Below are 15,578 nucleotides of genomic sequence, written 5' to 3' on the forward strand. Positions count from 1 at the left end.
TTGTATACAAGAAGTGAGCTGGAGCGAGGTCTTCGCTGTCCGAGATGGCCATTCATATTCTCTGTACTATTTGCACGGTATCGGTGAGGACATCACAACGGTGTGCACGAATGTTGTGGTGATGAAGAAATTATGTATTTTGTCTTGATTGTTGAGGTAGGCCACTCAGGCTGGCCAGTAAACTTTGGCTAATCGGGCGTCCTGATTCAGATTTCGAACGGTTTGCTTTCGGAGATGGTGCTTTGAACAAGGTAACACCTCTATTTTTCGCTTATCGTCTTCCAATTCAGTTAGTACTCCGTGTATAAAGGCTACTGTTTTTCAGGGTCTTCTTTCCTTTCTCGAGTTTCCAAATCACGAACTCCAAATTTCTCAGACTTGCTTTTTCCGCAAAGTTTCAAATTTCCCTCCGTAGGTGCCATATTTTATTGGACACCTCATAATTTCAAATCGAACCCTCGCCACACTGACGATGTTTTTGATATTGCGAGGTGCTCTAGGTAGAGAACGTTACTTTGCGACATCTTGTCTTTCGATCGCCGGCTTCAGGAAGGAATTTGGAAAGAGAACTGACGTTTGCTAACTAGACGGTGGTTACCTATCGAAATGTTGTACTGGTAATTTCAGTGGGGCAAATATTAGGAAGGAGAGGAATTCAGTTCCTTGTCCTAACATCCTGATTTAAATTTTCGTGACTTTCCTAAATCAGTATGGCGGAAGCCGGAATATTTATTTCAACGAAGCGTTTTCCTCTGAATAGGACACAGCTAGTTTCCTTTCCCATCCTTACCCAATCCGAGCTTGTGCTTCTTTGCCTGTAATGACCTCGTTGTCCATGGAGGTTAAATCCTAATCTTCCTTTTGTCCCTCTCTCATTGACCTCAACGCGTTACCAAGTTAAATCTTAACCTAGCTTTCTTGCCTGGCGCTTGCAGGTACGGATCCAGAGTTCGGTTCTGGAGGTGGTTGAATGTGATAATTTGTTGCTGTCCGACCCCCCTTTCTCCTTCTCTCTGTCACACGCACGCACACACACACACACACGCACACACACACACACACACACACACACACACACACACGCTCACTTTTAGCGTACGACAAATGTCTACGATTTTAACACTATGATTTGAAAAACTTAAGACGAATGTAAATTTCGCATGATGCGTCACTACCAAGTTATACTACTGGCCATTACAATTGCTACACCACGAAGATGACGTGCCACAGACGCGAAATTTAACCGACAGGAAGAAGATGCTGTGATAAGCAAATGATTAGCTTTTCAGAGCATTCACACAAGGCTGGCGCCGGTGGCGACACCTACAACGTGCTGACATGAGGAAAGTTTCCAACCGATTTCTCATACACAAACAGCAGTTGACCGGCGTTGCCTGGTGAAACGTTGTTGTGATGCCTCGTGTAAGGAGGAGAAATGCGTACCATCACGTTTCCGACTGTGATAAAGGTCGGATTGTAGCCTATCGCGATTGCGGTTTATCGTATCGCGACATTGCTGCTCACGTTGGTCGACATCCAATGACTGTTAACAGAATATGGAATCGGTGGATTCAGGAAAGTAATACGTAACGCCGTGCTGGATCCTCGTATCACTAGCAGTCGAGATGACAGGCATCTTATCCGCATGGCTGTAACGGATCGTGCAGTCACGTCTCGATCCCTGTGTCAACACATGGGGACGTTTGCAGGACAATAACCACCTGCACCAACAGTTCGACGACGTTTGCAGCAGCATGGACTATCAGCTCGGAGACCATGGCTGCGGTTACCCTTCACGCTGCATCACAGACAGGAGCGCCTGCGATGGTGTACTCAACGACGAACCTGGGTGCACGAATGTCAAAACGTCATTTTTTCGGATGAATCCAGGTTGTGTTTACAGCTTCAGGGTGGTCGCATCCGTGTTTGGCGACATCGCGGTGAACGCACATTGGAAGCGTGTTTTCATCATCGCCATACTGGCCTATCACCCGGAGTGATGGTATGGGGTGCCATTGGTTACACGTCTCGGTCAGCTCTTGTTCGCATTGACGGCTCTTTGAACAGTGGACGTTACATTTCAGATGTGTTACGACCCGTGGCTCTACCCTTCATTCGATCCCTGCGAAACCCTACATTTCAGCAGGATAATGCACGACCGCACATTGCAGGTCCTGTACGGGCCTTTCTGTATACAGAAAATGTTCGACTGCTGCCCTGGCCAGCACATTCTCCAGATCTCTCACCAATTGAAAACGTGTGTTCAATGGTGGCCGAGCAACTGGCTCGTCATAATACGCCAGTCACTTCTCTTGATTAACTGTGGTATCGTGTTGAAGCTGCATGGGCAGCTGTACCTGTATACGCCATCCAAGCTCTGTTTGACTCAATGCCCAGGCGTATCAAGGCCGTTATTACGGCCAGAGGTGGTTGTTCTGGGTTCTGATTTCTCAGGATCTATGCACCCAAACTGCGTGAAAATGTAATCACATGTCAGTTCTAGTATAATATATTTGTCCAATGAACACCCGTTTATCATCTGCATTTCTTCTTGGTGTAGCAATTTTAATGGCCAGATGAAACTTCGACAGTACATAGAAAGAACTGGTACAGTATAGCGCGGAAGGTAACATCGAAATAAGCAATGAGACGAACAGAAGAGACACTTTTACTACTCAAAGACAATAATTACCCTGGACTCGCTGATTTGTGATGGTCCCGGCCACAATTGTGGTAAGGAGTTCTTATGGTAGGGCGTTCTATTCCTCCACCAGCTCTGTTGGCAACTACTGGTGATTGTTGGGTCATGTGGACGTACTGCGTTACGTCTCCCCAACGAATCCCACATGTGCTAGATGGGATTTAAGTCTTCCATTCGCCGAATATCCTCTCGTTCCAAGAGCTCCTCCACCTTCGCTATTCTATGCACTTGAGCATTCTCATCCATACGAATGTAGTCTTCACGGATAGCACCCCTGACGACGCACACAGGGAAGGACTACAGTGTCACAATAACGTCCACTGGTGACGGTACCGTGTTCAATAATTTGAAGATCAGCTACCCATACAACATTACGCTCCTTCACACCGTAACACCTGAATCGCCAAAACGATCGCACCCAGTACGCACCCTCATACGGCGAAAGGTGGATACGCTTAATGCATCTAGGAACACTGTCGGACATGATTATTCTGGTGATCCAGATGTTATGGTCTGGGGATGCATAATGTTGCATGGGCCTACTGACCTCCAAATCTACGAACATGGTGCACTTACCCCTAAATGTGACTGTGACGGCAAGTTATATTGTGTGTGTGTGTGTGTGTGTGTGTGTGTGTGTGTGTGTGTGTGTGTGTGTGTGTGTGTGTGTCGGAGGAAGGGAGAAAGGGGGGTCAGACAGTAACAAATTATGGCGTCCCACTACCGCCAGAACCGAACTCTGGATCCGTACCTGTATGCACTAGCCAGTGTGCGTCTTTCCAGGAGAGCATTCGTTCCTTATTTCATTTTTGTGGATGATAATGCGCGAGCGCATCGAACAGCCCCTGTGTAGCTCCCCTTGGAACGAGAGGACATTCGGTGAATGGTTGACTTAAATCCCATCGAGCACGTGTGGGATGCGCTGGGGATACGTACTCCAGTACGTGCACATGCACCAACGACCATCTAGCAGTTGTCAACCGCACTGGTGGAGGATCAGAACGCCTTACCGCAAGAGCTCCTTACCATTCTTGCGGTCGGCGCACGTTGCAGATCATGCATTGCGGTCCGTGGTGATCATGTACCCTATTAATAACCATATACTGGCTTTTGTAATGTCAAGGAGATGGCGGCGTCCAGTGTAACTGTTACCTTCTGTACTGTACTGTATCAGTTCTTCTTATGTATAGTCCAAGTTTCTTCGGGCTATGTTACTTGGCAGTGACGTTTCATGCAAAAGCTACTTCCGTCTTTTAAGTTTTTCACGCCCGTGTATAATAATAATAAAATATATTACATGTTTTAATATAATAATATTTTTACATGAGTACTTAGTGCATCGCTTTAAGATGAAGTCCAAGAAACTGTAATTCATAAAAAGGTATTCTTCAGGAAATCATGGCCGACCGTGGTGGCCGTGCGGTTCTAGGCGCTCCAGTCCGGAGCCGCGCTGCTGCTACGGTCGCAGGTTCGAATCCTGCCTCGGGCATGGGTGTGTGTGATGTTCTTAGGTTAGTTAGGTTTAAGTAGTTCTAAGTTCTAGGGGACTGATAACCACAGCAGTTGAGTCCCACAGTGCTCAGAGCCATTTGAACCATTTTTTTTTCAGGAAATCATGGAGTTTATTTAAGAATTTTAGCAGTAACAACCTCTAAAAACATTGACAGTGTCTTAATTTATACAGTATCAAATTGTAATTTGCACTCCGCATTATCAGTTTTTGTACCCCCTTTGGTGTCTGGGATTTCCCTTTTACACACACCGCTCAACTTTCTTTGGTTTGCCGCTTGCACCTGTGGACGCACGAATCGTGTCAGGTTTGATGTTGACAGCAGCCTGTGAATGTGGAGCTTTACCTAATTGGAATGTTACCGATCAGGACGAAAGTCCATCCGTGCGGCTAGGCCCTCAGTCAAGCAACTGAAAACTACCCTGTGTTAAACGTAGCTTGTAATTTCTAGAATTCCTTGCCATTTTCAGCACCCTTTAGTTTTCATGCTAGCTTATTATCTGAAAGGTAGCTGTGAAATTTGTAAACTGATTAATGAAAAAATTTAAACGCTTCTACTGAAATGTTGTTGAGGGAGGGGGAGGGGAGGGAGTGTTATGAGCCCCCCCATACCCTCTCACCTTGCCCCCCCCCCCCCCCCCTACTAGGTGCAGAAACATTCATTTTACCTTTGCATGACTAAATAAAGCATCGTCAGTATGACGGTGAACACACACGTTTACCAAGCTCGTGCGAGTTCCTGGCAGCAGCTATAGTGCCATCTGTGACAAAGGAAATGATTTTTAGAATTTTACATCACGTTGGAGTTGAGGCCATCAGAGACAGGGCACTAACTGTGACTGAATCTGGTGCCGGCAGTATTCTGTCGTCGCCTTGTGAAGAGAGCCATGTGATTTTAGGGAAACTGCAGAAAATTTAAGTCACCCTGGACTGGAAGAGCCACCTTACATGAAATTTTTTGTCTGGTGGCGGGGCAGCTAATAGTATCCAACACAGTAATTTTTCGAATATGGTAATACGATCACACGATACATCTTCCGACACAAGAAGCGTCTCTTGGAAAGTTTGACGGATACAAGCAGTGCATATGTAAACTTGATTTCCGTGTTTTCACCATTATGACATTCCTCTCAATTCTTACTGCCATTATAGTAGTTTGGAGAAACAGTCGCCTCGTTCCTTTCCTATTATCAGAATGTTTTAATAGCAGCTAGTTGTATAGTCAGTACCAAGAAGCAATCCTATCTCTACAACCAGAAATATATCCGAAGTAATTTGTCATTCAATGGATACACAAAATATGAAGGCATAATATACAGCCTCGAGTAAACAGGTGTATTGATGCGTTACTAAGTGCGTTGGTTTCGCAAATATTTGGCGCATCTTTCTATCGAACTGAAAGGTAACTATAAAGATGTTTCAAGACTATTGTAAAATCAGTACTTGAGTTCCTTCTTAACTTTCATGCCGGAAATGATGGCAGCGTCTTGCACAGTTGAACATGACACACGTCTATCGAAGAAGACGAAGATGATGTATAGTGCTGATGAATGTTGCTGATATTCATCGGCGTGATATATTTTGTTTATTTACTGTCTGATATTTGTAGTATGCTCTAGAGAAGGAAAACTTAACCTTCATCTGTGGGTCCCAACGATTGCGTGCTTCGTCACGTAGCGAAATATTACTGGCATTTGTTGCTCGCCTAATACAGCAGGAAAGATCGTCGCAAGACTGTTGGGCAACGTATGGCTCAGACGACGACAAACATCAAAGTTCAAAAACTATAAGGATCTAGTCGTTTGTATGTAGGAGATAGCACGATTTCCCACAGTAGATGTACCGCTGGCGTCAGGTTTTCAGTCTACATCTCGTACGCATCCATAGAGAAGAGCACGAACACGTTTCTGGCATATAGCCTTTGGCAGATCTGAACTGCAGGACGTTATAAGAGAGTAAGCTGTTCATCACATGTCATGCGACACGCAGTGTCTACAGAAAGGATGGCTTTGTTTCGAATTACAAACAAAATCATTTTTATAGCGGAATTTTACGTGTCCCTTCTATAGAGCGGTCTCCATTCGTCTAGTACAATATTGGGTTTAACAGTATATATTAAGAAGGAGAGTAAAACTCGAAGAATAACCAGTACCCGAGCAGCGATTGAGAAGCGCTGCTACATGGCGGTAGCAGACAATGCGGGCCTGGGTGGCACGCGAGACGGGGTGACTCGGCCAGCGAAGACGTGGCGCACAAAGCTTCTAAATTTGTTTCAGTGTCCCTGTCAATAAAATTTCTCAACCGAATATCGCGCTAGACTAATTTGAAACTGACCTTCTAAATGGGCACGTAAAAATTGTTTGTGACTGTAAACAAACCGAAACGTTCTGTTGATTCTGGGCTTACATGAAAGACGTGATAGGCAGTATTTGTTTAGCTTGACTTCATCTACACATTGCAAAAAAGAAATTGCAAATATCTGCCGAAACACCACAGAAAATTCGCCTGACGCCTCTTAGAAAAGACTCCGGTATTTATGTCACATGTATTTACCATATTGGTACACATATTTCAGCTACATCTATAGAGAAATCCGTCCTGCGGTTTACACTGAATCCTGATGATACTTTTAATTCTGTCTGACTAAGAAGTGTGCGAAAAGTTTTGGACATTTGTTCAACTTTTTAGGTGTTGAAATGGAACAAACGCGTAACATTTTTAACAGAACAAGTTTATTACTTCATTTGTTCACATTCATTTACCTTTCTTGTTTAATAGAAGAAAATAATAAGAGCAGTTCATTTCAAAACATTTTTGCATGCTACTCTTCTTGGTTGAAAGTGCTCTAGGCGCTCCTGAGTGAATCTTTCACGTCGCTGCTCTTAACCCACTCCACCCCCGCCCATCCTGAGCCATAGGGGTGCCAGGAGTGTCTGACAGTTGCAGTAATTGTTTCCATATAGCAAATGACACGTGTGCCAAGTTTGGCAGAAACCGCTTTTGGCGTTACGGAGATATTTCACAATGGAAGATATCCAACAATCTACTTTATCGTTAAAATTATTGGTTCTTTATGGTGTTCTTTTGCTGATATTTATCATCGCTCTATTAATTTAGAAGGAAGCTACTTTGAAAACTAGCGTAAATGAAGCAACTTTGCCAGTACTGTTACAAACGAGAATTTCTGGCAATAGTTGCGTTGTCAGAGGTTGATTCTTATATTGAATAAACCCACAGTAACATTCTTATCTTATAATGGTTACTGTTCAAACCACTTCCTGCGCGGTAATCTATATACATTAGCTTGTATTTTACGAGGAGAGAGACCTCTGTTGGTTTTGTAGGTTAATAGTATGACTTGTTAAAAATCTTTAAACATATTGTCTCTAAAATAATGAATCCTATACTCTCTTTAATAGTTTTGTATAGTTTTATCTTAGAACATAAAATATGCGCTTTCAAATTAAAGATACTTGTTTTGATAAATACGTTATCTTTATTTCCAATCGGTATACAAGAGGCGTTCAGTAAGTAAAGCACACACTTTTTTCTCAGACAGTTTCGGTTAAAAATGCAGACGTCGTGGAATATTCCCGCTTTAGCCCCAATGGTTTCATGAAGTTCCGCTATACGTAGCCTTCAAAATGGCGTCAATAACGGAGGTGCGTTCGAAGCAGAGAACTGTCATTGAGTTTCTTTTGGCAGAAAATCAGAGCATCACAGATATTCATAGGCGGTTACAAAATGGCTTCGGAAACGTAGTTCTGAACAAAAGCACGGCGAATCATTGGCCTTCAACGAGGCGTTTGTCATCATCGCAACAAAGGCTCGCAAAACCTGTCCGATCTCCCGCTTGCCGGCCGGCCGCACACGTGGAGTGTATTGTGCCACCCGCTAAAAATGGAACAAACCACTTAAGCGTATTCTATGCCACAGGAATGTAGACAAACTTCTCCTTCTCGATGACAAAGCAAGGTCTCTCACAAGTCTGCTCACCCGAGGGGACCTCTCAAAACTTCAGTCGGCTCTTCTTTCTAATCCACCCTACAGTCCGGATCTGTTTGGCCCACCGAAGAACGCACTCGTCGAGAAGCAGTACGTGGATGGTAGGGAGGTTATTTATTGATGCAGCAAGACATTGGCTCCGACGTCGACCTGTAGAGTGGTACCATGCGGGAATACCGGCCCTCCCAATAAGGTGGCGTAAGGCCGTCACATTGACGAAGATTATGTTGCAAAATAGGGTTTTATAGCCTGAAGAGTGGGTGTGTGGATATCCTGAATAAAACCAACGTGATTTTAGAAAAAAAGTATTGCATTTACGTATTGAAAGCCCCTCGTATCAATGCAACTAACTTCAGAATCCTTTCGCCAGTACGTACCTGATAGGCATCTAACCATAGCACCCACAGCCTTAAGTATCTGAAGTTTAGACACGGAAAGCAATACTAGGGTTAGTCGTACAGTAATCCCAAGAGTAATATCTACCTAATCGAAGGCTCCGTTTTTTAAGTAGTAAATGTTTTATTGGGGCCGGCCGCAGTGGCCGTGCGGTTCTAGGCGCTACAGTTTGGAACCGGGCGACCGTTACGGTCGCAGGTTCGAATCCTGCCTCGGGCATGGATGTGTATGATGTCCTTAGGTTAGTTAGGTTTAATTAGTTCTAAGTTATAGGCGACTGATGACCTTAGAAGTTAAGTCGCATAGTGCTCAGAGCCATTTGAAACATTTTTTGTTTTATTGGGAGAGACCTTTTATATCCTTTGACTTAATTTTGCTTGCAGATATTGATTTAATTGTAAAAACAGGTTCATTGTATTTTAAATTGTATGTGTTATGACTATGAGTCACGTGTATCTCGATTACGCACAAATATAAAGTTTCCTATGCTACGAGGCCATATCTGAGGAAAATTTCTGTGAAACGGACACACTGCGATCATTTCTACGAATTTTGCTCGAATCGCCCAACATCATGTCGCCAGTGTATAGGATTATAACCACTTGGTACATGCTACCGTTTATATTTAATCAGTACAGCTATCCCGAATAAACTCTGTACACTATCTGTCCGTAATGTTCTACTCTGCACTTTGCAATGTTTATATTTGGCAGCCTTGAGACGATGACGTCAGTCATTTGAACTGCTGGGCATAGATAAAATAAAGCTTACTGAGCTCACAAATGTTCCTGTGAGGATGGTCTGGAGAAGCACTGGTAGAGGAACACTATCCTACTGCAAGTGCTATCTCTCAGCTATTGGCTATGTACGTGACATTCATATCTCTTGCGTCCCAGCGGTCACAAAATTTGTTAGGTTAGATACTTTGCCAGAGGCCAAACCCTTAATACCTCAAGAGAATCTACATTATATCTATATTCCGAAAGCACCCTCACTATGTGTGGCAGTTGGCAATTCAGGTACGACTATCATTTCCCCTTTCCTATCCAGTTCCCGAATGATTCATAGGAAGACTGACTTTCGGGAAGCCTCTGTATGGTATGTAATTTCTCTGGTTTTTAAGTCATGATCATTTATTGACATTTATCTTTGAGTAAGTAATTTGTTACCTACTTGTAGTGGAACCTACGCTCTCAGAATTTCAAAAGTGAACTTCACTTGGATGCACTGCGCCACTCTTGTTTGCCACTGGAGTTTGATGGCCATGTCTGTAACGGTGTCACGATTAATAGGCGAACCCCTGACGCGCCGCTTTTCGGTGGGGCTTGTCTGCTTCTTCAGGTAAGCGTGCCTTATAATGGTCTGACTGACTGCCGTTTATGAAGAAGACCGCACATCTGATCACATAGTGTGTCAATGTCAAAAAATAGGTTTATAAGAGACAGGGAGACACTTTTTTTAGTCATCAGTCTTGTGACTGGTTTGACGCAACCCACCAACCTCTCCAGCGCCAACCTGTTCATCTCAGAATAGCATTTGCAACCTACGTTCTCAATTACTTACTGGATATATTTTGATCCCTGTCTTCCCCTACAGTTTTTACCCTCAACAGCTCCCTGTATCCTCCCATACTTTATCTCTTTATCTTCTGCTTGCGACGTCGTTATGTATACATGAACTAGTGCTGTCGGTTTTGGTTTGCTGTCGATTATGATGAGAACAACCCTATTACTGAACTGTTCACAGTAACTCACTCAGCCCTACCTTCCTATTCATAACGAACCCTACTCCCGTTACTCCCTTTTCTGCTGCTGTTGATATTACCCTATATTCGTCTGACCGAAAATCCGTGCCTTCTTTCTATTTCACTTCACTTTTTACTTTCATATTCGTTTACAAAAGGCCTCCAGGCTTTTTTTGCAATACCTCGAAGTTTCTATACGTGCTTTGTCATTTAACCTAATTTTGTCAGATATTTAGAAAAAACATCAAGAATCTTATAGAATATGTTGTTTCATTAATTTACTGTTATGCGCAGCGAAGATACATAATCTGGATGGGATGGAATAACAGAACTTATTTATTAAAGTAGTTAACAGCTATAATGGTGCTAAAGGGAATGGACAATAAATATAGAAATTGCTCATACATGTTTTCAAACTGTAAACCACAAAGACAAATGGCCACAACAATCTGAAGTTCGTTTTCAGCCCATTTCTGCTTATGAAATTTTAATACCGAGTGGTTCTTAAAGGACGAGACATTTGTAAGGGGATTGTTTTACCTTCGTGTGAGCAGCCAGTTACAGTTGAACTCGTTAGTAGAGTGGCATCTCCGGTCTCTGCAGCAGCAGCGTGTTTGTACCTACAGTTCTGCACTTGAGTAACTGTCTAATCTACAGTGTCGGTCTTTATAATGGATAGGGACTGTAATTGCTGCATCCGAGTTGGTGACCCTGCACTCACAGCACCTGGCTGTGCTGCCTTCGGTCATGAAGCGTGAGGCTGTTGCCAATGGGCATCACTGTGGGGGACAGGACGTGGGGGTGCAAGGTACGTCCAGGACGTCCCTGATATCCCCCTATCGGTCCACTACTGTGACAGCATTGAGCACCCTTGGTCGTGTGGGAAGTCGTTTCAAGGAGTGGCACGCAGCTAAAGACTTTCCAGAGGACCGATTGAAAGGCATCCCCAGTTTGTTTGTCAAACGGGTTTCGAGCGCTATCTGTAGCTGATGAAGATCCTGAGATAGATGAAGTCGCTTTCCCTGTTCCATAGGAAACCTCTCGACCCGCAAGATCCGGACATTCACAGTGGGTGGGATTACTAGCAGTTGGGAGCTCCAATTTTAGATGCGTAATGCGGCCCCTTAGGGATAAGGCTGTCAAGGAGGGCAAGAAATCCAGTGTCCACTCTGTCTACTTACCGGGAGGAGTCAGGTGCCATCAACAGCACAGGATGCAGCCAGATGGATGTCGTGGCTCAAATTGGTACTAACGATATGTATCGCTTTGGACTGGAAGAGATTTTCTGTGGTTTCGGGCAGCTTACTGAAGTGATAATGGCTGCCAGTCCTGTTTGCGAGATGAAGGCAGACTTCATCTGTAATATCGTTGGCAGGACCGACTCCGGTTCTTTGGTACAGAGTAAGTGGAGGGTCTGAATCAAAGACTCAGACGGTTCTGCGGCGATTAGATTGCACAGTTGTCGACTTGCACCATCAGCTGGTCGGGTTTCGGATTCCGCCAAATAGACCGCACGTCCAGTACACACAGGAGGCGGCTACACGCGTAATGAGGGCTGTGTGGAATGGACTGGGCGGTTTTTTTTTTATGTCAGAGGGTGTCGGGAACGTACTGAACGTGCTTCCGTCTCAAAAGCTGCAGGACAAATAGAGAAAGACGATAGACATAGCAACAATCTGCTCTGTAGTTGTAATTTGTCGCAGCTGTGTTGGGAAAGAACCAGAACTCGAAACGCTACTAGAAAACACGGAAGCTCAAATCGTTATACGTACCGAAAGACGATTAAATCCGGAGATAATTAAGCCTAAATTTGTGCATAGAACCTAATGACGTTAAGAAAGGACGGATTAAATACTGTTGGTGGCGCCGTGTCTGCCGCTGTTAGAATTAGTTTATCTTGTAGCAAAAAAGTAGATATTTCCTGTCAGTTAGTATGGGTAGAGGTTACACTTGACAACCGGAATAAATCGATAATTGGTTCCTTTTATCGACCCCCGATTCAGGTGATTCAGTTGCTGAACAGATCAAACAAAACTTGAGCCTCATTGCAAGTAGTCACGTCACTCATATAATTATAGTTGGTGGTGAGTTCAATCTACCCTTGATGTGTAGGCGAAAATACATGTTTAAAGTCGGTGGTAGGCATAAAACGGTGTCCGAAATCGTTCTGAATGAGTTTTCACAAAACTGTTGTGGACAGTTAGTTCAAGAGCCCACTCGAATTGTAAATGGTTGTGAAAACATACTTGAACTGTTAGCAACGAATAATCCTGAGCAAATAGGGAGCATCGTGATGGACACAGGGATTAGTGACTCCAAGGTCGTTGTAGCGAGACCGGCCACCGCAACATCCAAGTTTACCAAAAGTAAACACAAAATATATTTATTTTAAACAGCAGATAAAAATTCGCATGACACCTTCCAAAGAGACAGTCTCCACTACTTATGTAATTGTAGACCATATATTGCGTAAATTCAGAGAAATAGTATCTGTCGCAGTAGAGAGATGTATACCGAATAAATAAATAGAAGATGGTATTGATTACCCGTGGTATACAAGAAAGTTCAGAACACTGTTGAGGGAACAATGAAGAAAGCATGCCAGATTAAAAAAAAATATCTCCAAGATTGCCGATGTTACACGAAGCTCGAAACTTAGCGCGAACTTCAGTGCGACATCTTTTTAATAGCCCCTACAAGGAAGCTCAGTCTCCAGACCTGACAGGAAATCCAAAGATTCTGGTCGTATGTAAAGTACACCAGCGCCGAGACACAATCAGTACTTTCACTGCTCGTTACCAGTGGTAATATTACTGATGACAGCACCACTTAAACGGAATTATTAAACAGTTTTCCAAAGCAAGAACAGCTACCAACATGAGTATTTTCGGTATAGAAAAGCAGATTAAATCAGTTAATGAAGGCAAGTCTTTCGGTCCAGATAGTATATCAGTTGTGTTACTTTCACAGTATGCTGGTATAATAGCCCCATACTTACCATTCGCCGGCCGGAGTGGCCGAGCGGTTCTAGGAGCTACAGTCCGGAACCGCGCGACCGCTACGGTCGCAGGTTCGAATCCTGCTTCGGGCATGGATGTGTGTGATGTCCTTAGGTTAGTTAGGTTTAATTAGTTCTACGTTCTACGCGACTGATGACCTTAGACGTTAAGTCGCATAGTGCTCAGACCCATTTGAACAATTTTTTTTCGATTTGCAGTAGCCATTTGGAACATGTGTTCGAACACTACGAATTACCACGAATAAAACGCTCTATTGATACATTGCAACGTGGATTCAGAAAATATCGTTCTTGTAAAACGCAACTAACTGTTTATTCGCACGAAGGTATGAGTGCAATCGACAGGGGATCTCAAACTGATTCTATATTTCTACATTTCCGGAAGGGTTTTGACAAGAGACTTTTAATCACATTGCGTGCCTATGGAGTATTGCTTAGTTGTACGACTGAATTCGTTATTTCGTGTCAGAAAGGTCACAGTAAGTAGTAAGCGACAGAAAATCGTAGAGGAGAACAGAAGTGATATCTTGCTTTCCCCAAAGAAGTGTTACAGGTCTCTGCTGATTTTAATGTATATACTCTATTTAGGAGACAATATGAGTGGCCCTCTTAGACTGTTTGCAGTTGACGCTGTTGCAAAACGACTAAGACACGATGTCTGTATGCTGCGAAAAGTGGCCGTTATTTCTGAATAAGGAAAAATGTGAGTCATCCACTTGAATACGAAAAGAAATCGATTAAATTTTGGTTAAACAATAAATTACACAAATCTAAAGACTGTAAATTCAACTAAATAGTTACGAATTGCGGTTACGAATAACTTAAATTGAAACGATCAAGTAGATAATGTTGTGGGGAAAGTAAACCAAAGACTGCGATTTATTGGCAGATGACTTAGAATATAAAACAAGTCTGCTAAAGAGATTGCTACACTACGCTTGTCTGAACTCTCCTAGAGAACTGATGTGGGATGTGGGATCCTTTCTGCAAGGGATTGACGGACGACATCGAAAATTCCAAAGAAGAGCAGCTCTTTTTTAATTATCGCGAAATAAGGGAGAAAGAATTACAGATATCATAAGCGAGTCGGGGTGGCAATCATTAAAACAAAGCTGTCTGTCGTTGTTGCGAGATCCTTTCACGAAATTTCAGTCAACGACTTTCTCCTCTAAATGCGAAAATATTTTACTGTCGCCATCCCTCACAGCGAGAAACGACCATCGTAATAAGATGGGAGAAATCGGAGCTGGTACAGAAAGATTTGAGTGTTCATTTTTCCCACGCGCTGTTCGCGAGGGCAGTGACAGACAAATAGTGTGAAAGTGGTTCGTTGAATCCTCTGCCAGGCACTTAAGCGTGAATCGCAGAGTAGTCATATAGTTGTGGATGTAACGATAGTGCATGCTGGTATGCAAATCCTATGCAGCGGCCTCCCGTAGATTTTTATTGGCTTGCAAGAGTGTTTGTTGTGGTGTTAGAACCTACTTCGTTCTCAAGAGTATCCTTATCCTATCATCTTTCAGCAAAGTTTCCTTCTGAATATCAAATGGAGAGAATGTATAATGGAAATCCACCTCCTCTTAAGGACCATCTTAGTAAGATTATTGTTGGTATAAGATATGTGTGTCGAGAGGGTTCAAAATGGTTCAAATGGCTCTGAGCACTATGGCACTTAACATCTGTGGTCATCAGTCCCCTAGAACTTAGAACTACTTAAACCTAACTAACCTAAGGACATCACACACATCCATGCCCGAGGCAGGATTCGAACCTGCGACCGTAGCAGTCGCGCGGTTCCGGACTGAGCGCCTAGAACTGTGTGGAGAGGGAAGAAGTGTCTATGTGATAAATATTTGTTTCATGGAATATAAATCACTCTTTGTTATCTCCCCCTCCTCCCCTCTCCACAATGTGCATTCCGCCATTTTCCTATATCCCCTGTGAAATCAGCCGGCCGCGGTGGTTTAGCGGTTCTGGCGCTGCAGTCCGGAACCGCGGGACTGCTACGGTCGCAGGTTCGAATCCTGCCTCGGGCATGGGTGTGTGTGATGTCCTTAGGTTAGTTAGGTTTAAGTAGTTCTAAGTTCTAGGGGACTTATGACCTAAGATGTTGAGTCCCATAGTGCTCAGAGCCATTTGAACCCCTGTGAAATCACTGGTGGAGTAAGGAATAACAGATAATTAATAAAACCCATTCCCTAGA

This window comes from Schistocerca nitens, chromosome 7, assembly GCF_023898315.1.
Source record: "Schistocerca nitens isolate TAMUIC-IGC-003100 chromosome 7, iqSchNite1.1, whole genome shotgun sequence".
Lineage (NCBI taxonomy): Eukaryota > Metazoa > Arthropoda > Insecta > Orthoptera > Acrididae > Schistocerca > Schistocerca nitens.